This window comes from Balaenoptera ricei, chromosome 9, assembly GCF_028023285.1.
Source record: "Balaenoptera ricei isolate mBalRic1 chromosome 9, mBalRic1.hap2, whole genome shotgun sequence".
NCBI lineage: Eukaryota > Metazoa > Chordata > Mammalia > Artiodactyla > Balaenopteridae > Balaenoptera > Balaenoptera ricei.
This window is the reverse complement of record NC_082647.1, coordinates 14385404-14410985: the sequence shown is the minus strand read 5'-3', so window position 1 is coordinate 14410985 and position 25582 is coordinate 14385404. Positions and strand designations below refer to the sequence as shown.

Below are 25582 nucleotides of genomic sequence, written 5' to 3'. Positions count from 1 at the left end.
GTGGATTGGAGCTTCAAATATTAAGCGCCACTTTGTCCCTGGTTTGCCAGAAATCTGTGATGCTGCACAATGTCCTGGGGGTGGGGGAGGGGAGGAGGATCAGCTGAGTGGGGAGACCCCCGGACCCCCGCTGTCTCAGGTGTCTTTGGGCCCCCAGGCAGAGCCTGGCACTGGGCTACCCTGCGGGGCCATCCTAAACCTCTGGGTGGCCTTGTGAAGGTGTGTTTCTTAGGTTTCGCCTCAGCAGATGGAAATTCCTGAACATGGTCCCAGAAACAGATGGCTTTTTTTGCCCAAAGTTTTCTGGGAAAATGGTGTCAGAGAATGACAGCAAGGCCAACCTCTACCAAAAGTGGCTTCAACCAAAACCCCATTTCCCAAGCCCTGCCCAGAACACCCCGGAGAGAGCCAGCTCCGGGCACCAAACCCAGCAGCTGCCTCTGCCCTCTGAGCTGGAAGGTGCCCTGAAATCCTCCCCGAGCCTCCTTCCTCCGTCCCTTCTCTCCACACTCTACCTGCACATCACGGTCCCTGCTGCCCGAACGCCCTCCCCTCTCTGTTTAAATGAAATCCCACCCACCCCTCAAAACCTTGTCCAAACGTTGCTCTTCCTGAACGTCTCCTTAGCCAGGCCAGCCCTCAAGAGCCTGGCCTCCTTTGAACTCCAACAGTGCCTGCTGTCTCTTGGCACTCACTGTATTAGTCTATTGTTCATGCCTGTGTCCTATTTCCTAGCCTGATGATAAGGCCCTGAGGGCAGGGGCTGAATCTTAAGCCAGTGAGTGCCTTGTGCAAAGTAGCTGCTCAGTAAACGTTAATGATCACAATCATGGCGCTGCTGCCAAACGACTGCCGTCACGTGCGCGTGCAAGCCAGTCTCCCTCTGACTGGCACACTAGTGCCACCACGTTCTCAACATCTGGCAGAATGCTTTGCATGCGGGTCATTGAAAGAGTAAATAAATTCCTTCTTAGTTCATACCCTCATTGAATGCTGAAGGCTTTCTAGGCTATGTGCTGGTTCTACCTCACTGATGGGCTATGGATCACATGCCCATGAACTCAGATACATAAAGTAACTGTCACGTTAGAAATCAAAGAGCAAGGCTCTGATGCAAAAGGAAGGGATGGGATAGAAAGCAGGACACAGCCATTTAGAAGATGAGGTATGTGGGGAGCACAGAACACTTGGTGTGTCGGCGGGGTGTCCTGACCACAGTGTAGGGAAGGGGAGACATCCAGCCCCCAGCAGACACATCAAAGGACAAATACTTCCTTCTTCACTGTTTTATTAACCGCTAATCCCCACAGTTCAAAGCACCGCTATCTAAACTCTTCACCAACATCTACTGTTTATATTATTTACCCATAGGTCCTGTGTTCTATTGTCCAAACAATGATGTATATTTAAGTAATGAATGATTTATTTTCCCATTTTAATTATTCAAAGACAAGCCAATGGAAGCTCTGCCAATGAGAACAGTGATCAATGAGAGAGCCAGCATTAGTGTACCAAGTTATAATTCTACTGCGAAGCAAAGAAACTTGACATTTTAGTTAACCTGCACAATCTTATTGTCAATAAAGGCACAATTTACATTTAGGCTCTTTGCAATGTTGAAAATATCTCACGTACCCCCTTCCTATCTTCGCCAATCAATAGGCATCCAGGAAGCCCAGGCTGTAAGCATTGTAAAGCTTAGTCAGTTATACATTTAATGGTTTCAACCCTGTCTGTACACAGAGAGTGACCAAAATTGGTAACATCGTCTCATGATATAAGGGAGGATAGAAGGAGATAATTGGGAAGTTCTTAGGAGAAATATGGCACTGTGGAAATCAGCAAGACCTTTCCAGTTGAGGGCAGATACACTTTTTCCACTGGAGGACCTTGGGCAAGTCACTCCATCCTTGCCAGTTTCCTCACTGATAAGAGAGGGCTGACAGTCCCTGGCTCTCAGCGTACGGCATCTTTTCCACCCGGCCCCCCAGGCCAGCTCTCCCTCACCCCTCACAGTTAACCCAGTCTTGTTTCCTAAGTGGTGCCTGAATCCTTCTTTCCCCTCTTTCTGCTCTTCTACTCCTGTAGTTCGGGATTTCAAGAGCATCCCTTGGCTGGAAATAGACACCCAACTGGTTTCCCTACCTCGTGTCTTGTGCCCCTCAAATTTGTCCTCCAACTCTGCAGCCGGAAGAACACACCAGAATCTCATTGCTGCTTCAGAAAACCCTCCCGTGGCCCTCCCCGCCTGGGGAACTGGTCTCCCTGGCTGGCGCGGGAGGCCCTCTCTGACCTGGTCCCATCCACTTCCGCCTGGTCACCTCCTCACCCGGCATCTGGCTCTCCAGCGCTCACAGTTCCTTCCCCACGCCATGCTGTTCGCCCTCAATTTCCTTCCCTCTCCTGGGGTGCTCCTCGCCCCTTCATTCCGGTGAGAGCCACGCATCTCCTGTGGTCTTGGCCCTACCACACCCGGTACCGTCTCTCTCTCCCCCGTACCACTTCCCTGGCTCCCCCATTAGAAGGTGAGCAGGACTGGGTCTTACTCAGCTTTCCCCTAAGTGCCTAGCACTGTGCCTGTACATTTCTTCTGGGTAATAGGCATTCGATTATTTGTTGACCAAAGCTGAATTAAGGGGGACAGTGTATAGGATTTCGTGTGGCACACGCTTGGCATATGAAGACACAAATTCATGTTAGCTGTTCTTCGCTGCTATGAATATCCTCATAGAGAATTTCCATTTATTTCTGATGCATATCACTACAGCCAGCTGCCACCCCTACATGTTATAAAACAAAATTTCACTGAATGGAACTCTGGATCTCAATAAAAGATTTCATCTTTAGAATTCAGGCAAGGCTGGGCTGTGGGTTGAAGTTCATCTCTGCACGGTTTATGAGGGAAGGCTTGCTAAACAAAATCTCAGTGCAAAGGTGACTGTGGAACCCATTGAAGAAAATAAACTATTCCCAAGCACGTTAGCCGACGTTCATTCATCAACACGGCCTTTAAAAAACACACTAAAACCACTTCACTCTTGGCTGCCTTTCCCCACGTGGTTAATGGTCCAGCGCTTGGGCTTTGGAACCTGATTGCCTGGGTTCAAGTCCTGGCTAGCTTCGTGAACTTAAGGAAGTTTGTAAGGTCGCTGTGCCTCAGTTCCCCCAGTTTTAAGTAGTGATAATAACAGTACTCACCTCACAGCGTGCTGGAAGGATTAAATGAACGGACACAGAGCAGTGCTGGGCACAGTTAATGCTCAGTAAGTGTTAGCTATCGTCACCCCATTATTAACTGCAGGCTTGTACTCCACAATAATCGCATAGGTGCTAGGTAAGTAGATCGTGGTTTTTATTTTATTGTTTTAAAATACCATTTGGAATTCTCACATGATCTCCAGGACTGCATTGAAGGGAACAGTGAAGAGAGCCATATGTCAAACACGTGGCCTCATTTTGAATGATCTTGGGCTTATACCATTAGGTAGCTTTTGGTCTTGAACAAGTAAGATGGGGTTTAAAAAATACCTATTGGATTTAGCAACTAAGAAGTTTTAGGTGATGTTGGAGGTGGTAAGAATAGACGCCAGAATGCAGCAGGTTTAGAAGTGACTGGGAAAGAAGAGTATCCTTTGTTTCACTGGTTCACACTTGCCTTGCCCTTGGGTTTGAGAACTTGAAGTGTAAATGATACATAGCAAATCAGTAAATAAACCCTGGTAAGTTCTCACTCTATTCTCTCTCACAGACCAGACCTCTGGTTTCCTGCACACTCTTGTCCAAGCCCCTGCCTTCATTATCCCTTTATTATGCCACTGTAAACGTTTCTTGGCAGGTTCAGTTCTCTCCCATCTTAAAACATACAAGTGAGCCAGCCAACCAACAGCCACCTCTTCTTTGACTATGTGTTCCACCTCTGTCACCACTCCATCTCATCCTTCCCTTCCCAGTCAAGACCCCACGCTTGCTCGCTTTCTCACTTCCCATTTACCCTCAGCCCTACAATGGGGCTTCTGCTCCATTGCCCACCGAAACGACTCTCTCCAAGGCCACCAGTAAGTCCCTGGTTCCTAAACAGAATTCACATTTCCCAATCCTTCTCTTTCTTTAGTGCTTTGCAGTATTTGACTCTGATATGCTTAGTCTCTTACTGTTGGGTTTACGGCAGGACCCTCAGTTGTGTAGTGGTAGAGAAAAGGCTGAGCACCTCGAATATAGTCCAATGGCCTCATTTTACAGATAAGGAAATGAAGGTCTAGAGAAGAGAATTGCCCTGTATCAGTCAGCTATTGCTGAAATAACACTGTGTAATAAACCACCCCAAACTCACTGGCAAACGACAACATTTATTTTTCTCATGGTCTGTGTGTTGGCTGGGGTAGTTCTGTTCCAGGCTTGGGTGGGGTTCAGATCTGCTCCACATGGGTTTTTGACGGGGTGCAGGCTGAAGAGGATACTTCAGGAAAGTTCTGCTCATGATAGATCACAGGGATGCAAGAAATGCAACAGGAAATAAGTGATGTCTCTTGAGGGCTCAGCCTTAAAGTGGCTTGATGTCACTTTTGCCCATATTCCTTTGGTTAAAGCAAGTCGCATGCCCAAGCCTAACATTAATGAGTTGGGGAAGAAGACTCCACTGTAGTGGGAGGTACTTCAAAGTCATAGAACAAAGGCTGATGATGTAGAATTTTGATAAAGGGAGGGCATGAAGAGTTGGGAGGAATGATTCAATCTACCACATACTTGAAGATCGTACTTGTGGGTTGTGATCTCTGACAAAAGAGAAAGAGGCTATGAGTGACTAGACAAAACAAAAGAGGAAACAAAGATAAAAACAAAGAGCAAACAAAACAAAACAAACAAAACAAAAACATAAAGCTAATGGAAGTTTGGATTTTTATCATAAATGACAACAAGGATCTCTGAAAAAAGAACAGACATTGATGGGAAGTTTGCCAGCTGAGACACCAAGATGGTGAGTCACAGTGGGTCTTGGCTGTGAAGTGAGGAACTAGCACCAAGAGGGCTAAAGCAGGGTTGTGAGCTCAGTGTAGGGGCTCAGCTTGGACCTGGGCTGAGCCTGGGGATGAACCCAAGAATATCTAGCTGAATAAGCGGTAGAGATCAGGAACTGACCAATGATGGAGCTACAACATACCCTGAGAAGAGTAAATATTGATTCAGGGATGGGGTAGGGAAGAGAGCAGCTGCCACATAAAGGACCCAATTCTAGTCTGGAAAAGCAGGATTGAGGGAAAACATTTCTGAAGTCCAGAAAGACCAGAGGAAGTCTGAAAGCAGAGAGCCTAGTGTGTTCACCATACCCTGAAATACAACAAGCAGGGGATACCCTTATAGACTGTGAGCTGTATCATTTGAGACAAATTCATTGTTCTATACTTGGCAATACATTTATGTATGCTGTTATACCAAGACATGGCTATGGCTGAAAACATAAATTGCTCCAGAATTACTATAAATATTCGCATGGGCGCTGGGGCCCTACTGAGTTATTAAAGAAAAAATATGTTTTAGGATTGTTGCTTGCCCTTCCAGAAACTACCCCTTGGTGCTGGCTAGTGGCTGAAAGGAGAAAGAGTGAGTCCCAGCATCACAAGGCCTGTTAGACACAGTGAACTGAACTTGAGCTCTGAAAGATAAAAAGAGATTTTTATCTCACTTCCATGCCCCTCCCTGTCATACGCTTTTGTACATTCTCCTCTAGGAAGTTGCTGGTGAATGTCAGCAGTGACATGCTCTTGCAATCCAAAATCAGCCATAAGCTTTCATTTCCTTTTTTGCTATAAGAAGGATATGCTGACTGAAACAACTAAAATATAGATTAGTTAGCATACTAATAATAAATACCAAAAAATACACACCCCAATATACAAAAATCCCCACAAACAAACAAACAAACCCAAAGCCCAACATTCAAAGTGAGCCAAGGAAAAATGTATTTGAATTAGCATTTTCTTTCATTAGAGTCAGTTTCTTTCCATGTTGCCTCCTCTGACCACAGGGCAGACAGGAAGACCTGTCCCCATCCACATACCCAAGTGTTGGCCTTTCCCATGGCTGGTGACAGCTCTGATGGTCTTTGTACTGGGTTAAGTAGTGTCCTCCCACCCCCAAATTCATGGTCACTTGGTACCTCCGAATGTGGCCTTAATTGGAAATAGTGTGTTTTTAGGGGCAACCAAGTTAAGTTCATGCTGAATTAGAGTGGGTCCTAATCCAGGACTGATGTCCTTATAAGAGGGAATTTGGACACAGAGACACACAGAGTGAAGATGTTGTGAAGACACAGACACACAAGGAGAACAACATGTGAGGATGGAGGCCGAGATTGGAATGATGTATCTGCACAGGAACTCCAAGGATTGCTGGCAAACGCCAGAAGCTAGGAAGAGCAAGGGAGGGTCTTCCCTTGGAGCCTCAGAGTGACCTTGGCCTGGTCGACATCTTGATATCAGACTTCCGGCCTCCAGAATTGTGAGAGAGTAAATTTCTGTTGTTGTAAGCCCCCAGTTTGTGGTACTGTTACAGCAGTCCTAGAAGATGACTGCAGTCTCCTTCCCCTCATCAGCCTTGCTGAGCCAGAACAGACCAGTCGGAGGCCTGGCTAGAGGCTCAGGCTGTTCAGTCAGAGAGACCAGGCCTGGGCTGCGGGCTGGCCACTGACCAGTGTGTCAGACACTGGGGCTGATCTCTATATCTCAGTTTCCCCATCTGTATAATGGACATAACAAGGATGTTGGTGGAGATTAAAGGCCACCATGTTTATAAAGTGTTTGGTACAATGCCTGGCCCATAGCACATGCTTAATAAATGTTAGCTGCTATTATCAGCCATATGGTTTCCACCTCAGTTTGAAGTTTCCCTGATTTTACTTTTCCAGTAAAAGTCAAGTAGATATCTATTCCCTTGGGGATGTACCATGGCATCTGGCACAGAGTAGGCACTAAAAACAACTTTATGGAATGAAGAATGGAACAACTACATCTCTTCATAGGAGGAAACAGCTTATAGACTTCATAAGTTTTAGTAACCATCTGGAAAAACCCAAGGTGGAACTTTGGAAGAAGGATGTACTTTAATCAACTTTGTTCATGCTGGGGCATAGGTGATGTGGTAGCCAGCCTCCAAGATGGTCCCTAATGATCCTTGTCCCCTAGTATTCACACCTTTGCTTAGTCCCCTCCTGCACTGTTCCAGAGTCAGTCAGGTGACCAACAGAATACAGCAGAGGTGATGGTATATCACTTTTTTTTAAAATTAATTAATTAATTTATTTATTTATTTTTAGCTGTGTTGGGTCTTCGTTTCTGTACGAGGGCTTTCTCTAGTTGTGGCGAGCGGGGGCCACTCTTCATCGCGGTGCGCAGGCCTCTCACTATCGCGGCCTCTCTTTGTTGCGGAGCACAGGCTCCAGACGCGCAGGCTCAGTAGTTGTGGCTCACGGGCCTAGTTGCTCCACGGCATGTGGGATCCTCCCAGACCAGGGCTCGAACCCGTGTGCCCTGCATTGGCAGGCAGACTCTCAACCGCTGCACCACCAGGGAAGGCCTGGTATATCACTTTTAAGATTAGGTTATGAAAGTCTGAGGCTTCCATCTTGGGCCCTCTCTCCGCCTTGGGTTGCTTGTTTAGGGGGAAGCCAGCTGCCATGTTGAGCAGCCCTACGGAGGGCCCACATGGTGAAGCCTGCCAACAGCTACATAAGTGGGCATGAATGTGATTCTCTAAGCCCAGGAAAGCTTTAGATCACTGCAGCCTCAGTTGACAGCTTGACAGTATCCTCATGAGAAACCCTAACCCCCAAACCTCCCAGGAAACACCCTCCCAGATTCCTGACCCTTGAAAACCATGTGAGATGACAAATGTTTGCTGTTTAAAGCCACTTAGGCATTGGGGGTAATTTGTTACACAGCACTAGATAACCAATACAGGCGATGAGATAGGAATGGCCAGGATGAGCCAGGACTGGGACCAGGGACTGTAACGGGAGACATTATAAAACACAGGAGGCAGGCAAGAGGCCAAACATAGATGGGTCAGACATGCAGATGGTCAGGCAGGTTCTGTGGGTCTGCACATCTGGTCCAGAGCCCAGGGGGGTGAGAGCCACAACCAACCACATCACTGAGCAAAAGGCACTGAGATCTTGGTGACCTTAGACTGGAGTATCACCTTTTGACCTTGTTTTACACAATTTCCAGTTGGACCTTCAGTTGATCGCTGTAGCTATGAGGTCATCAAAGGCCAACGAGTGAATTTGCCAAGAATTAGGTCAACACAAAGGTATGGGGATTACAGTAACAAACAAAATGTGATGGGACTATAATTTTTGAAACACTCACAATATTCTTTTGTTATTTTGATTGCCTAAGTTCTTTAAGTCATCCGCCAAGCTGGGAGGCAAAATGGGATATCCTAGGCCTGTTCCAGGCTATTGGGCAGGTCACAGTGCAATAGAAAGTTGGAAATATTGGCTGGGTTTATGAAGATGTACGTCAAATCCAACTGGCAAATATTTTCTGAATGCTTACTAGGCTAGTTATAAAAGAACTTAGAGTCATTCGGTGCACCTAGTACAAGTACCTAATGCTCCTTATCCTACCCGTGACTACTCAGGGATATTGAAACTCAACAGGGGAAAAAACAGTTCCTTTATTCTTTGCACAGGCCAGGTCTCCCCTTTAAATTGACCTGTCCTTGTTTCAAGTCTTGGGACCCTGCTGACTCAGTGGCAAATCTGATCAGTTATTTGATCCCAAGGGATAATAGAGTCCCGTGAATGGCATCTGTCTTTTCACAGGGGCATCAGAGTCCTTACTCCACAGAAGTGAGCAAAGCTTCCCACACCCCCTGTCTTGTAGCCTGGTCGAGTTCTAGGCAATTTGCTGCTCTGCAAATGTAAAACGAGAGACACAGAGGCTACTAGCTAAGGGCACAGACTCAGAGCCAGACAGCCTGGGTTTGAATGTCAGCTCCTCTACTTACTAGCTGTGCAGCCTTGGGCGAATACCTTAATCTCTCTGAGCCTCAGTTTTCCCATCTGCAAAACGAAGATGATCATAATAGCACCTCCCACACAGAGTGTGGAGAGGAATAAATGAGTTAATGTGTGAAGCACTTAGAACAGCTCCTGGCCCCTGGGAAATAGTCTGTAACTGTTCGCTATTATTATGCAGGATATAGAGGCAAAAGTAGCCCCCTCTGCCCTCTCTGGGCTCAAATGTAATTGTCTTTTGGGGTTCACTCAAGGCAGATGTCTCTCTTTCACAACATCTAAAGGGTTCTTTAAGGACTTCATAAAAACAAAAGGATTAACTACAGATGACTAAGCCCACATGATGGACACAGAACCAGGTACAGTAAATAATGAGCTTAGGCAGGATTATATTCCTACAAACAATACACCAAGTTCTCCTGTTCTTTGTCTGCAATCCCCCTACCATGAGGGAGCCGGTGGCCAAGGAGAATGTCTCTGTGTGTCCAGGATAATCTTGGGTGGGCTCCTGGAGGAGGCATTCCTCAAGCAGAGGCTTGAATTCAGGACTTGCCAGGTAGAGAAAAAGGCTGGGTACACCAGGCAGAGAAGAGCGCGCTGGGAGCAGGGTGAGGTAAGCAGGCACCTGGGACGCAAGATTTAAGGAGGCACTCACTCTCAGGGTCGTGTAGGAGCAGGGTCAGCACCTGCACATCCCTGGGAGCGAGTGCCTCCTTAAATTTTGCATCCTAGATGCCTCTCTTGTGTCACCTTAATCCTGGCCCTGGAGAAGAGCACGGGTAAGAGCCTGGAAGGGTGAAACAAGTCGGTATAACTAGCAATGTCCAAGTCATGAAAGACTGCTTGAGGACAGAGATCACTTGGAGCGAGGCTGAGGAGTTGGGCTGGGGCCAGATTATCAAAGGTCTTATGCGCCAAATAAAGGAGTTTAGCGTTGGTCTAAAAGTGACAGGTAGCCAATGAAGAATTCTGAACCGGTCCACAACATGATCAGATGTGCATGTTAGCAAGATTCTTCTGGCACTAGCATGGATGGCAGATTGGTGGATGAGGGAAGAAACTGGAGATTGGGAGGCCAATTCAGGACTCTATTGAGTCCATGCCCAAGGGACAGACAATGATGGCCTGAAATAGGGCAGTGCCAGTCAGAAGTAAGGAGAACTCACTAGAGAAGTGGTTTGAAGGTAGAATTGACAGTACATGGTGATTGATTGCGGATGAGGTTTGATGGGAAGAGTCAAAAATGGCACAGTTTAGAAGCCATGGGGAGTTATTAGGTAAGATAAGAAGTACATGGAAGGCAGTTATCAGGGCTTCCCCAAGTCCAAGGGAAACCTCCCCACGGCCCATTTGTTTTCCATAGGATGCAGTCTCTGGGGGTCAGATGTGTCTTACCCTTTGTACGGTACCCACACTCTCTAAGTATCGCTGACCTGAGATGAGCCACTTCCAGACCCCATCCCCCCATCTACTCATTGGCTTTCCAAGAGGCCTTAAGGTTGTCCAAGTGCTTTTAAAGACTGTGCAGCTGGGCTCAGACCGACACACCACCAAGTCCAGCCTTCCATTCTGGACACGCAGGCCCCAGGGCTCTGACCTGCCTGCGTGATCTGGCCTGGGGCTCTGGGAGGCGGGGGAGGAGGACGCCAGGGGGTGAGGACCTGTCGGGAGGCTGGAGAAGCTTCAGCCGCCTGGGAAGAGCCTTACGAGAGACGACTGGGATCAGAAAGGCATCTGGAGGGCAGCTGGGCTCTGAGGTGCTGTCCAGAAGGGCTGAGGCAGCGACGCGGGGGAAGGAGGGCCGTGTTCGGGGACCAAGCCCGGAGCAGGGGGCGGTACTAGGGCTCACGCGGGGGCACACACCGGGATGAACTTCCTCGGAGCTGGGTACAGCCACGCACACTGACCTCGTGCTCCACTAAAGCCCTCAGATCCCTTCCCATGAACTTCAGGGAAGCTGTCCCGCCCTTCCTGCACTTGAGAGGTTTGGAAGATACCAGCTCTGCACACATTTCCCGACATTCTCATAAAAATAAAGGGAGTGAAAAAGCGAGTCAGAGCTCTTTAAAACCTTAATTAAAGACACCATCATTTCCTTATTTAACTGAGGGTTGCTACCTCATTTGGGATTATTAGCAAAGCGAGACAGCCTTTGTTGTGTTTGACAAAGTGATTAACTCAGACTCTAGGTGAGTTTTGGCTTTCTCAACATCTTTTGATGTGCTAAGATTCCCCGGTGAGAACAAACTTCATCAATTACTTAAACAAGCCATTACCCTGAGAGCGCGATTACCAGTGAGGCCCAGTCTACTAATTGGCAGAAGAAGAGATAGAAACGAACTCAGGCTCTGGCCTGGACCCTTACCTGTCAGGGAGGAGTGAGCGTCTTTTAAATTGTCTCGCGGCGATGTTCCTGCTGATCTGGGACGACCTGGTTATTTTTCCATCTCCGCAAAAATGCATCGTGGGTGACTTGAGTCTCTAGAACCCAGAAGCTGCCCGTGGTTCTCGGATGAGAACCTCATTCTCGTGGGCAGGGCTACAGGACTCGGCATTGGGGGAACACAGAAGCGTTCACAGAAGCAAAATTCTTGCTTGAAGAGAGTTGGTAAGAAATTCTTTGGCTTGCTTTTTCCCTCACAAGAGCCAAATCCTCCAGCTCCTGGGACGAGTGGGATGAGGCAGGGGCTTCTGTAGGGTGCTACGTCTGAGCTGACAGTCCCCTGACACAGAAGGAATTCAAGGCCTAAATAAAAGAGGCAGGTTTTCATTTTAAAATATATAAACATATAAAATTAAATTTATAAATTTAAATATATTATAATAAATTAAAATATATTTTATTTAAAAAATATTTACTATAAATATTTTTTTTCTCATTTAATTTTTATGGGAGTATAGTTGCTTTACAATGTTGTGTTAATTTCTACTGTACAGCAAAGTGAATCAGCTCTACGTATACATATATCCCCTCCTTTTTGGATTTCCTTCCCATTCAGGTCACCACAGAGCACTGAGTAGAGTTCCCTGTGCTATACTGTAGGTTCTCATTAGTTATCTATTTTATACGTAGTATCAATAGTGTATATATGTCAATCCCAATATAAATATATTTTTTAATGCACTAAGCCATGACTCTCTTTTTTTTCCTCTCCCCACCTAGAAGAGAGGTTTTGGGGAAGATTTTTTGCTGCATTTATATATGTCATTGGTTTTTCCGGTGGGGGGAAAGGGGAACTCAGTCTAGTTAAATTCAGTCGAATAACCAATACTTAAAAAAAAAAAACATCCAGAAGTGTTTCATAAATATCAGACACCTAACTATGAATTTATATTCATAAATATCAGACACCTAATCAGACACCTGGCCTTGTCACATAATTCAACTGCTCTATTTTTAAAACAGAAAGATGAGTCGCGTGGGTATTTGTATTGTGAAACTACTTTCTGTGCTATCTCCATCATTCTTCTCCTTTAATTCTCACTGGCACGAAAGGGCAAGGCGGCTTCCAGAACCCTTCCGTGACAAGTGGCAGAGAAATGGGGAACTAAGGCAGAGGCGGGGCTGAAGTCCCCTCCCTTTTTCTTTTTTAACATCTTTATTGAAGTATAGTTGCTTTCCAATGGTGTGTTAGTTTCTGCTGTATAACAAAGTGAATCAGCTATACGTATACACGTGTCCCCATATCCCCTCCCTCTTGCATCTCCTGCACCACTTGCTGCCTTCGGTCCTAGAAGGTGTCAGCTGGTCTTCTTGGGTCGGGCTGGGCTCCGGAAGGCACACCTTAGAAAGCAGAGCTCACTCAGTGTTAAGGCAGGTGCCCAGCGCTTCCTCCACAGGAACCCCCAGAGCTTGCTCTTCTCAGGGGCCTCCCGGGACACCACCCCCTCAAAGCAGCAGCCTCTTCCAGCACCTTCACCGGCTATGGGTGACACAGTTCTTCTTTACTGTGTCAGCTTTCACATCTCTATCCTCAGTTTAATGGACTTTTGGAAATTGGCTTGCTTTGGAAGGCCCTGTTTTTTGAAAACTAGCCTTGGGGGAAAATAATAAGCATGAGGACCATTTGCCATTTTTTTCCAGTTCAACAAATATGTACCATCCAATAGTTGGACAGAAGTGCTCTTAAGTGATCAAAACACATTTCAGCTGGCACATCCTCTGACACATGATGCTTCTTTGCTGCAAGGATCATAATGTAAATGCTTAATTGACTGCTTGGCATTAGCCATTGAATGTGTGTCAGGTCTACTAGGCTGTAAGTGCCATGTTCCTGAAGCTTCCCTGGCACCCAGCACATGCCTGGCTTGTAGGAGACATGCGTGTCCACCCAATGATTCTTGTAACGTGTCACTTGTAACATGTCAGTTACCCTTAGCCCTAACAGTGATGAAGGATGTCATTCCCAGGACTATTCCCCTTTGTGAGGGTAAACTGCTATCGTAGTTTGGAATAAATCCAATGTCAAATGCAGACCAGCTCTCTTAGGTTCTGAGAAATGAAATACAGGACAACAAGGTTCATTAGAACTAATTCTCCACGTGTACTCTGAAAAAGGACTGAGCTTCCTTCATCGTTCTCTGGCCGTGGTGTTAGACTACGAGCTGAGCCAGGGCAACCTAGACAGAGCACATTTTTAAATGTGGCCTATTTGGACCAGCCTCGAGAGCCCCATCTTCCTGGAAGTGCCCTTCTGGACCATCCGTGTGTGGCCAGTGAGATCATTCTAGGGATTTCCCGGGCTTTAAAATTTCCCATTGTAAAGTGTTTATTTTTACTGTTAGTTTTTCTTTATGGAAGTGGTAATGGTTTTCATTTATGGTCATGACATAAAATTTCCTCTTATTTAAGTTTATTTAAAGGAAAGTGGGAAGCAAGTGCTAGCCTAGGTGATTTGCAAATATGGCAAAAATTGTAAAGATGTTGTACAAATGACTGAATTTAGAAGATTAACCTCTTAACACCAATTGAGATTTATTGACTCAACTGACTGAAAAGTTGGGATAAAAATGGAAAAGTTAGTTAACTCTACGCACTATAATAACCAACAATGGGGTGACATTATTGTTTTTAAAGTGTAGGCTTTTCTGTAAAATACTTATCTGTCTGCTGTTTAGGCGGTAGGGCCCCCGAAGCCTGGTTCGGTGGTGCCTGAGGCAGAGGCTGAGTGCCTTGCGAGCTCTGGGCGGGCCTGCTCCCCACTCCTCAGCAGCTGGGTCATCAGTTCTCTCTAAACAGGAAGCCCTGATAACCTCATGGTCTCCACCCCAGACACTTCTTTTCAAGCACACTCCAAAATACAGTCAGCATCTATATACAGTACAAGCTGGTGTGGTAGCTGAATAATGGCCTCCAAACATCGTAATCTTCAGGACCTGTGAATGCCACTTTATATGGCAAAAGGGACTCTGAAGATGTGGTTAAGGGTCTTGAGATCGGGAGAGTAGCCTGAATTACCTGGGTGGACCCTAAGTGTAATCACAAGTGTCCTTAGAAGAGGGAGACAGTAGGAGTCAGAGTCAGAGGAGTTGATGTGATCCCTGGAAGCAGAGATTGGAGTGATGTGGCCATAAGCTAAGAATGCAAAAAATGGGTTCTCTCCTGGAGCCTCCAGAAAGACCCAGCCCTGCTGACACCTCAACTTCAGACTAGTGAAACTGATTTCGGACTTTTGGCCCCCAGAGCTGTAAGATAATACATTGTGTTATTTTAAACCACCAAGTGTGGGGTTATTTGTTAGAGCAACAATAGGAAACGAATGCAGTTGGGAAAGATTAATTTACTGAAACAATTCCTTAACTTTCTGATAGGATTCACCATATTGATCTTTTATGTAATGTACCACTAATACATTTAAAATAATTCTAATTACAAAGGATTCAATTCACAAGTTTCAAAATCTGTTAAAGGTTTTGAATAGGCATCCACATGGCTGAAATCTCAAACATGATATCATGAAGTATCACCAAGAAATACAGTGGAAAATCTTCTTCCTGTTATGGTCCCTAGATATCATTTTCCACTAAAAGGAAACAGAGTTTCTCGGGATAATGGCTGATTCAGGTCTGGGGCAAGAAACGTACAAGATGTACCTGGAACAACTTGTCATTTCAGAGAGTGGGGAAGCTGTTCTCCCAAAAAGTACTCGGGAGCAAACTTACACGAGCTCCCACTATCCAAAGTCTGATGAAAAAAATAACTATTGCAATGGATCAAAACACATCAAGTATATTTAAATTCATGAGTTCATAATGATACAAAAATAGCATGTGTACCCAATGTAAGAGGTTATGGAATCAACTCATTATTTTGAAAACTAACAATAAAAGGAAAGAATCAAGCATTGATCCTACTTTTCTTATGTGAACTGTCCTTAGCAGAGGAGGGTAAATTCAGAATTATTCTAGCTAATAAATGAAGAACTATCACCACTTTGCAGTCCCTGGTGAATGAATAGATTTAGGTGGTAATCCTCACAGCTGCTAAGTTCATAATAAAAGAGACAAGTAGATTGTGAACCTCCTGTGGAGAAGTCTTGCAGAAAAAGCCTCTGGATCAGTGGTTTTCAAACTTGGCTGAACATTGGAAACACCTGAGGATCTTTTTAAGATGCCAAAGCCCAAGTCACACCTTAGGCAGTTAAGTCACCACCTGGGGGTGGGGCGTGAGGGGGGCGTGGGGTGGATGGGACACAGGCATCAGAAGTTTTTGAAGCTCCTCCAGGTTCAGACAAATTCGGGAACCAATGGTTTAGATTCAGCTACTAGGACTGAAGAACAGGTTAATCTACACCATGGGAAGCAACCAGCAGAATTCAGACTGTGGGAAACCCTACGAGACACCACCATTGGTTTTGTTGTGTAAAAATGCATAGGGAAAAATGGGGGTGGGGTGGGATTGGAAGGAGAATTTAGAGACTTAAAAATACTTCAGAGGCGTCTGACCCAATTATGAACATGTGGCCCTTATTTAGATCCTCACTCAACAAACATACTGTAAAGAAAAGTTGTGAGACAATTGGGGAAATTTAAACACTGACTAGATATTTGACGTTACTAAGGAACTATTTTTATTTTGAATTGTGATAATGATACTGTGGTTATTTTTTGAAATAGTCCTTATATTTTAGTAAAGGGTATGGAAATATTTACAGTTGGAATGGTTTGATGTCATGGATTTGCTTCAAAAAAATCTGGGCATGAGGTGGTGGGGGAGTAAAGCTGAGACGAGATTGGTTACAAGTTGATAATTGTTAAAGAGATTGGTAGGTACCTGGGAATTCATTTTACTATTTTGCCTACTTTTGCATTTCCATACTAAAACATCAAACTAAACATCTCCTTCCTGCCCATTCCTCATCCCCACAGTTCCATCTGTACAATTGGTAACCTCTCCAATTAACTTCTTATTTTGACTTGTAGAGATATTTTTAATAAACATACAAGCTTATACAAATAATGTTATTTTTCTCTCCCCATTTTTTAAAAATAAATGGAAACATACTAAACTCAATTTTCTGCATCTTACTATTTTCATGTAATATTGTATCTTGATGGCTTTCCACCTTCGTTGCATAGTATACTATTGAATGGATGCATCATAATTTATTTAAACAGTCCCAAACAGAAGGGTATGTAGGTTGTTTCCAATCTTTTGCTGTTATAAACACGCTAAAATAAATACCCCTGTACATATTTATGTTCACGTATATGTGTAGAACAAATTCCCAGAAGCAAATTTGATGGATCAGTGGATAAATGCATATGCAAGATACTAGAAAATAACCCTCCGTATGGGCTTGTACCAGGATAGAAGTAGAAGAGATGGAGAGAAGTGGGTAGATATGGAGACGGAGCTAATTTGAAGATGGAGCTAAAAGTATTTGCTGATAGATCGTATGTAAAGTATGAAAAATAAAAGAGAAGAATTAAGCATGTCTAATATCAGTCAGCTTCAAGTAAGTTCTTCCTGGGTAATAACTGACTCCCTTCATGCCCTCAACAAATCTCAGTGATTTACATCAACAAATATTTATTTGTTAGTCATGCTAAATGTCTATCATGGACCACTTCCTTCTTTGCTCCTCCTCATCTTCATTGCAGAACCCAGGCTTTGGGAACAGCTCTCATCTGGGAGACTACTGGCCTCATGGCAGAGGGAAAAGGACAAATGGCTCATCATGTGTTGCTCTCAAAGCTTCTGCTTGGACATAGCACACATGGTGTCTTTTCAGGCTCAGTTGGCCAAAGAAAGTCACGTGATCAGCCTTATGTAAACAGGGTAGAGATGTATAATCCTCCAACTGGGAGGGATTGTCATATTTTAAATAATTACACACTCTACCATGTCTCAAAGGTTTCTGGCTTGAGCAATTGGTGGGTTGTGGTTGTAACAGTGATACAGAGATGAAAGAGGAGAAAGAGCTTTAGGGGGAAAATTGGGTTCAGATTTAGGTATGTTAAGTTTAAAATGCCTAATACACATCAAAAGGGTGCAGCCGAGGTGGTGTCTGGATAAAGACGAGCTCAGTGGAGAGAATGGAGCTAGAGATAGAAATGTGGAAGTGACTGACATATAGATGGTGTTGAAAGTGATGGGACTAATAGAAGGAAAGGAGCCAGAAAAGACTCTGAGAATCAGCCCCTGACTCTGAGGATCAGCCCCTGAGGAGTGATGTCATGAAACCAAGAAAAGAGAATGTTTCAGGAAGAAGGAAATGTTCATCTGTGTTGAATGCTGCTGAGAGGCTAGTAAAAAAGAAAAAAAACTGGCAAGAAATTACTGGATTGACAAGATCAAAACCATGGCTGACTTTGACAAGGGCAGTTCTGGTGAAGTGGTAGGTGCAGAAGCTTACCTGGGAAGACGAAGAGACTATGGCTATAGAAGGGAAGAGAACATGTCTAGATAATGCTTTTAAGGGATTTTACTGGGAAGAAAAAAGAAAACTAAGGCAGTGGCTGGAATCAAAGTAGTTTGCTTTTTTCCTTTAAGATGGAAGACACTAGAATATGTTTGTATGCTGATAGCGGTGATCCAGTAGAGAGGGAGAAATTGATGCAACAGAAAGAAGAAACAGTTGAGAATTCTGAGTAAAAGCAGAAGTGAAGCCATTGGCTTTAGAAAGACAAAGACTCTCTTTCTCTCTCATCATGGTCATCAGTTAATTAGTATCTGTTATTATTATACCTTTGGTTTCTAAGAAACCTGCCTTTGTTCTCAGTATATTCTCTGCCATGTTCTCATGTAGTGGTTTATCAACAACATCTTAGCTTAGAGGACAGGAAGAAACAGGTTAGTGGAGTTCACACAGCACATATTTGAAATGTGACAACTCTGACTCAATCACTTAGCAGCGCTGCCACCTTGGGCACACTAATTAATCTCCTTAAGTATTAATTTCCTAATCAGTAATATGAGAAGAATATTTATTTCTACCTCTATATAATTGTTGGCAGGCTCATACAAGACAGTGCATAAAAAAGTTCTTGGCACCGTCCCTCGTACATAAGAAAGATTAAAAATTATTATAAATAATAATAATAACCATATACCTCTCTTTGTCTATATAAATGTATTTTTCTTGTGCTGTGACAAAGTTGTTGTCAGACTACTAACTACAATGACTGTTTTTGTGGTTCTTACTGGGGAAAGAACTGCATATCAGTCAGATAATTATGTATTTGTTCAGTAGTCCTCCTTTTCTTCCCCAGAGGAGTGAAGATTATAAGAAGTCTCCTTTTCTGGGTCTTTGGGAACAAATTATAAATGACTGTTACTTAATTTCATGGATAGAGATGGACAGGATTCAAAAGCAATGGGAAAGTCTTTCAACTCCAAAATATCCGTCCCACTGAATTTTGTTTGTGTGCATCTTACAGCACATTTTATATTCAGAAGTGTCCTATTAGAATGCAACTATCAGACAATGAAAGTACTACATTTCAAAATGTGTGGGATGCAGCTAAAGAAGTAATAAGAGGGAGATTTATATCCTTAAAGGCATTTATTAAAAATAAAATAATATTGAAAATAAGTGAGCCAAAATGTTAAGAAGCTAAAGGAGGGACTTCCCTGGTGGCACAGTGGTTAAGAATCCACCTGCCAATGCAGGGGACATGGGTTCAAGCCCTGGTCCGGGAAGATCCTACATGCTGCGGAGCAACTAAGCCCGTGCGCCACAACTACTGAGCCTGCACTCTAGAGCCTGCGAGCTACAACTACTGAGCCCGTGTGCCACAACTACTGAAGCCCGCACACCTAGAGTCCATGCTCCACAACAAGAGAAACCACTGTAATGAGAAGCCCACACACCGCCATGAAGAGTAGCCCCCACTCACCACAACTAGAGAAAGCCCACGCCCAGCAAAAATAAATAAATAAATTTATTTTTTTTTAAAAAAGCTAAAAGAAAACACATACACACACACACACACACACACACACACACACACAACAAAGAGTAAACCCAAAGAAAATAGTAGGAAGATCATAATAAAAAATGAGCATAAAATAATGAACTAGACAATAGCAAAAGAGAGAAAACTAGAAACGATCAACAAAAGTAAAAACTTGGTGCTTTGAAAAGATTAAATAGACAAACCTATAGCAAGACTAATCAAGGAAAACTTTTCCAAGAAAACTAGGAATGGAAGAAATGTCCTTAACCTAATAAAGGATATCTGTTAAAAATCTACAGTAAAATCTTATACTTAATTTTAAAACATTAGATACATCCCCATAGAGTCAGAAATAAGAAAAAGATGTTCTCTCTTACTGTATCTTTTAAACATTGTACTAAAGGTCGCAGCCAATGTGATAAGAAAAGAAAATGAAAAGTGAGACAAAAGGATTAGGAAAAAGAAGAGAACAAACTGATATTATTTGCATAAAATAGAATTGTCAGCATAAGATATCAAAGAGAATCCACATGTAAACCAGAAGAAATAATAAGAAAGTTTAGCAGGATCATGATTACAAGATTGGCATAAAAAACAAATGGTGTTCCTACATATAAGCAATAAAAATAACCAATATATGTAAACAGCAAAAAGATACTCTCTGTGCATAAAATTACAAAATTTTACTAAGACAGAGAATGAATCAATGGAGAGATATAACATATACACAGATGAGAAGACTCAGTGTTGTAATAACATTGGTACTAATTTATAAATTTAATGCAATTCCAATAAAAATTCCAACAGGATTTTTCATCAAACTAATTCTAAAATTAATATGAGAAAGTAAGATATACTTTCTCTATACTATATACTCTCTACATAAAAAGGTGTAATAGAGTTATAATAGTGAGGCATTGGCATAAGTCAGACAAATGGATCAGAATAGACTCAAGCACCTATCTTACGGAGGTGTATGATGGAGGCAGCATTATAAATCAGTGGGCAGAGAGGGGTGGTGCAGCAAGCACACTGTCTCTTTGCCAACCCTTTATAGAGATGCGCTCAGCTGTGGGGCAGGATTATTTTTCCCAGGGTCCCAATGACTTATCTGTTCTGATAGGCCACCTCTTACTGTAGAACCTGGCTTAACACATCATCCTCTGATGGTTGATTTGGCTTCTCAAGTACCTGAAAAGGAGGTGCTCTGAGTAGATACATCAGTTTCTTGTTCCTGGAAAAGGACACCTACTCTTATAAATTAGTTAATGAACATTCTGGTTTGCAGGTTATATCTTAGGAGCTAACCTAACTGCTACTAACTGACACACGAATGAATGTACACCAAATGGTTTCCAGCCCTGAGAGCAAGGTCAAGAGAGGGCACTGAACATGAAGATGAGGATGTGAAAAGAAAAATGAGGTGCTAAAAGGGGAACTGAGAAGACCTCATATGGAAACTCTATTTCCAAGAACTCCTGTCTTGAGGCATGACTGAAGCAATTTCTATATAGTTTCTTTAATTGTTGTTGTAGGGGAAGAATGGGGCAAGGAAGAAGGAAACAGAACTTAAGTAAACTAACAAGGGGAGCTTGTTAGTAGCTAGTTATTTTCTAAACAAAGTCTGTTCAGAATTCATCTGCTAATCCTCCTCTCCCTGCCCAAATGTGTGCTTGGAGTCAACTCACAGTCACCTATTGATGACTGCTCATTTCCCAACTAGTTCTTTAACCAATTGGTGTAGCACAATTCTGCCTGCCACCTAGATAAACTGTGGTGGGAATAAACGGGAAAAAGAAAGAGTAATTTCAAAGTTGGGAAATATTTTTTAAGTTGGAGGACAAGGCATGGCAAAAAATGTTCTCTCTCTCTCTCGGAATGAAAAAAAAAATGCAGACATCGAGATATACTGATGTGTCTACAAAATTTGGAAAAACTTTATGAGAGTGTTTGGTGAAATGGATACACTGACACTGAGACTAACTGGGACAAACTCTCTGGAAAGCCATTTGGCATTGCATGCCAGTGTTTAAAACCAGTGACTCAGGGATTTCAGATCTGGATAAGCTTCATGTGTAAAGTGCCAGAAAAGCTTGACGCATAGAGATGTTCATTGTTGTGGCATAACTTAAATTAACTAAAAAATTGAAAACACCCTAAATATGTAACAATAAAAATAGTTTAGTAAATTATGATATGTCCACAAGAGGAATATACAGCCATAAAAATAATATTCATAAAGGATTCATAACATGGAGATTTTTTTCCTTATGGTAAATGGAAAAAGTGGAAATATAGAGAAACAGAAAAAAATTATAGAGAATAGGATCTCATATATATAAAAAATATACTCAGAAAAAAACTACAATTATAATAAAATGAGGGTAGGCTTTGTCCCTAATATTTCTAGATTTTTTTGCTCAATTTTCTGTCAAGCATTTCAAGATTCATTTTCTGGAAAGCTAGCAAACCTCATCTTCAGCTCCCATGTCTTAAAATCTTTTGAACAGGCAAAAATTTAAGCCCTTGTCTAATAAAGTTTCTGATGTGGTCACAACCTTTTATGGAATTGCTGGCAAAGCCTTTAATGGTCGTGCATGTCACCAAGCGTAGAGTAACCATGACAAAGGGCTTCTCTTCTTCAAAGTTGGAACAGGTGGGTTACCTCGCACCCCCAGGCTTTACCTCTTCCTGGAACACCGTGATTTTTATCCCAGGAAAATTGATATTTGCCAAAAGAATCTTTCACCATTTCAAAAATATCAATAGCCGCTGAAATTTCCAAAAACAGCTCACTAAGTAGAGATTCTTTTATATATATATATATATATATATATATATATATATATATATTTATTTATTTATTTATTTATTTATTTATTTATTTTTGGCCCCATCGGGTCTTCGTTGCTGCGTGGGCTTTCTCTAGTTGCGGTGAGCGGGGGCTACTCTTCATTGTGGTGCAGGGGCTTCTCATTGCGGTGGCTTCTCTTGTTGTGGAGCACGGGCTCTAGGTGCACATGGGCTTCAGTAGTTGTGGCACACGGGCTCAGTAGTTGTGGCTTGCAGGCTCTAGAGCACAGGTTCAGTAGTTGTGGCGCACGGGCTTAGTTGCTCTGAGGCATGTGGGATCTTCCCAGACCAGGGCTCGAACCCGTGTCCCCTGCATTGGCAGGCGGATTCTTAACCACTGCACCACCAGGGAAGTCCCAGTAGACATTCTCTGATAGGGATTGTGAAGACATAAGGAATGAGCCTAGGAGCTGGCCGTTCCCAGAAGAACACAAGAGAGAAGCCAACTCCTCTATGGCCGCTGCTTAAGATACACAATGAGGGACTCTTGGAGGACAAGCCATCGTTTAACTCTTTTCTACTTTGGCTCCAACCTCAATCAGCGCTCATCTCTTTAATAGACAATTTATCAAAATGTCCCCCAATTTATCATGAGTGGCTGCTTGGGCTAAGCGATGGGCTGACCACTCTTGTTGAATGCATCAAGAAAGGGCTTTGTCTTGGGGAAGACAAAGTACTGGGGAATTTCTTATGTTGAAAATGATCCCATGTGGTTCCATTTATTTTGAGAATGGACAATAGAAGGAGCACCACTGGTACGGCAGGATTTGTATCCTACAGGGATAATTGACTACTTTGGTTGTAGAAGTAAAACCAAAGGATTCTATCTGAAGCTACTACATATCCTTTCCGTTGTCGTTTTCCAACTTAAGTATCCTTAATGTAAACAATGACAGATGTTCATGTTCATAATTGTGGAATACACTTGCATTAGTTCCCATCAAAGAGAAGCTATTCTAAAAATCGCAACATGGTGGTTGCACGATGTCTGCATGTCACCTGATTTACTAGCATCCTGGCCACCACCACTTTTTTGATGGCTCAGGACTTAATGGCCCAATTTGACATAAAAAATAAAATTTTCACAATGACAATTTAAAAAAATAATAAATTTATTTTTGGCTGTGTTCGGTCTTCGTTGCTGCGCGCGGGCTTTCTCCAGTTGCGGCGAGCAGGGGCTGTTCTTCATTGTGGTGTGCGGGCTTCTCATTGAGGTGGCTTCTCTTGTTGTGGAGCATGGGCTCTAGGCACGCGGGCTTCAGTAGTTGTGGCACACGGGCTCAGTAGCTGTGGCTCGTGGGCTCTAGAGAATAGGCTCAGCAGTTGCAGCGCACGGGCTCAGCTGTTCCGCGGCATGTGGGATCCTCCCAGCCCAGGACTCAAACCCTTGTCCCCTGCATTGGCAGGCAGATTCTCAACCACTGCGCCACCAGGGAAGCCCCCCACAATGACAATTTTTAAGGTAACAGGAGACATTAAAAAAAATTTTTTTTTCATTGACTCTCTAAAACTCATTCATTCCTGGTGTACCAGTTTCCTAGAGGTGCCATAACAAAACAACACAAACTGGGCTGAAAACACCAGTTTGTTGTCTCACAGTTCTGGAAGCCAGAAGTCTGAAATCAAGGTTTTTGCAGGACCATGTTCCCTCTGAAATCTGTAGGGAACAATCCTTCCTTGTCTCTTCCTAGCTTCCAATGGTTTACTGACAATCTTTGGCGTTTCCTGGCTTGCAGCCATGTAACTCCAATCTCTGCCTTTGTCATCACATGGCATTCTCCCTGTGTCTCCATGTTTCACATGGCGTCCTCTTATGAGGACACCAGCCATAATGGATTAGGGGTCCACTCTACTTCAGTATGACCTCATCTTTAATTACATTTGCAGCCACCCTATCTCCAAATAAGATCATATTCTGAGATACTGGGGGTTAGGACTTCAACTTATTTTATGGGGGTGTGGCGGGGGGGTTGACACAATTCAACCCCTAACTCCTGAAGTCCATGGATTCTGGTTTAGGAGCCTGTTGAGACAGAGCGGAGCCTGGGACCAGAGAATATGAAACATGGATGCAGAGGAGGAAGTGGGAGCAAAGGAACCCACTTTGCAATTTTGCTCAGAAGTCTGGAGACAGTGATCTCTCCCTGCAGATTTTAGTGCAAGGCCTCTAGTTACTGATGGCAACATTTGGCCAATTCCTCGCTGAAGACGCTTAAGTTCTATACTTGACTCCAGGCTGCAAACTGAAGTTTATGGTTGTGTCCAGAACATTCTCTGCTGATGCCATATGCTTGGAAATGTCTGAATTTTGTGCAGAGACACACAGTGGTATTTTTGTAAGTGGAGTTACATAATTAGGGCATGGGCTTGCATGATAATTAGCATGTGTAATTAGGCACAGACTTCTTGTCCTTTAATTAGACAATCAAGACATCTAATTACAAAATTAAGAGGTAATTACGTGGCCCAAGATCGACATATTTCTTTCTACCCATTAGAGATTACATTTAGAAAATAATTCACAAAAACTGATGAAAAAATGAACTAGAAACCAGATTTGAGGATGTTGAAGGGAGTGTTAAGTGGACTGGTAAGTCTCCTCTGGTCTTTCCTCTTACGTGTGAAGGGGGTTATTTAAAACATCATAGTCTACTTGAATAACTTTTACACACTCTGCTGTCAACCTTTGGCATACACACTAATGAAGAGGAATGTTGGCATGACTAATCCACGTAATTCACACATGGCTCTTGAGTGTGGTTTGTAATTACACTTGAACGTGAACTTAAATGTGATGTCCTGGGGATTCATTCAAACCCAATAATGCAGCTATATGGTGGAAACCTTGGTCGGGAGAACTGGAGGAGAGCCCACCTTCCCTTTCTGCCCTGGCTTGGCTCTCCCTGTGGCCACTTTAAAGGTAGATGCTTTGCTCAGAATAACACAAATCAACAGTTAACCTGTTGTCCTTTCCCTGAATATTTGAGTATTCATTGAAATGTTCTTATTTTAAGTGCTCCTTATTGGACAGCAGGCAGCAAAGGGGAAGGTCCGAGTCTACAGCAAACATTCCATGTTTCTAATGATAAGTGAGTCTTAGAGCAGTGGGTTTTTTTAAGTTCCAGTACTCCTATGAAGTCTGGCTGTATGAATATTCTCTATATTTTTCCTTGCTCTTAAATTGAGATTTGGCTGATCTTTGCATGATGCTAAACACCCAGTTTGACTCATTAATTTTTCTGAACTAACTGAACTTTTGACCTAATTGGCTGGCTGATTAGGGATTACAGCCATATGTCCAGGTTTTTCTAA

At 43.3% G+C, this 25582-nt stretch overlaps 1 protein-coding gene and 1 long non-coding RNA gene across 3 annotated transcripts in view; one reads left to right on the top strand and one right to left on the bottom strand.

Annotated features, from left to right (window-relative positions):
- Positions 1-25582, top strand: part of TBXAS1 (thromboxane A synthase 1) — a 150040-nt gene that overhangs the window by 9199 nt on the left and 115259 nt on the right. The gene's annotated exons all lie outside the window — the stretch shown is intronic.
- LOC132371749 (uncharacterized) overlaps positions 1-25582 on the bottom strand; it is a 129242-nt gene that overhangs the window by 1669 nt on the left and 101991 nt on the right. Inside the window, exon 2 of the long non-coding RNA XR_009504942.1 lies at positions 11382-11762. This is a non-coding gene — a long non-coding RNA (uncharacterized LOC132371749). The remainder of the gene's footprint in view (positions 1-11381; positions 11763-25582) is intronic.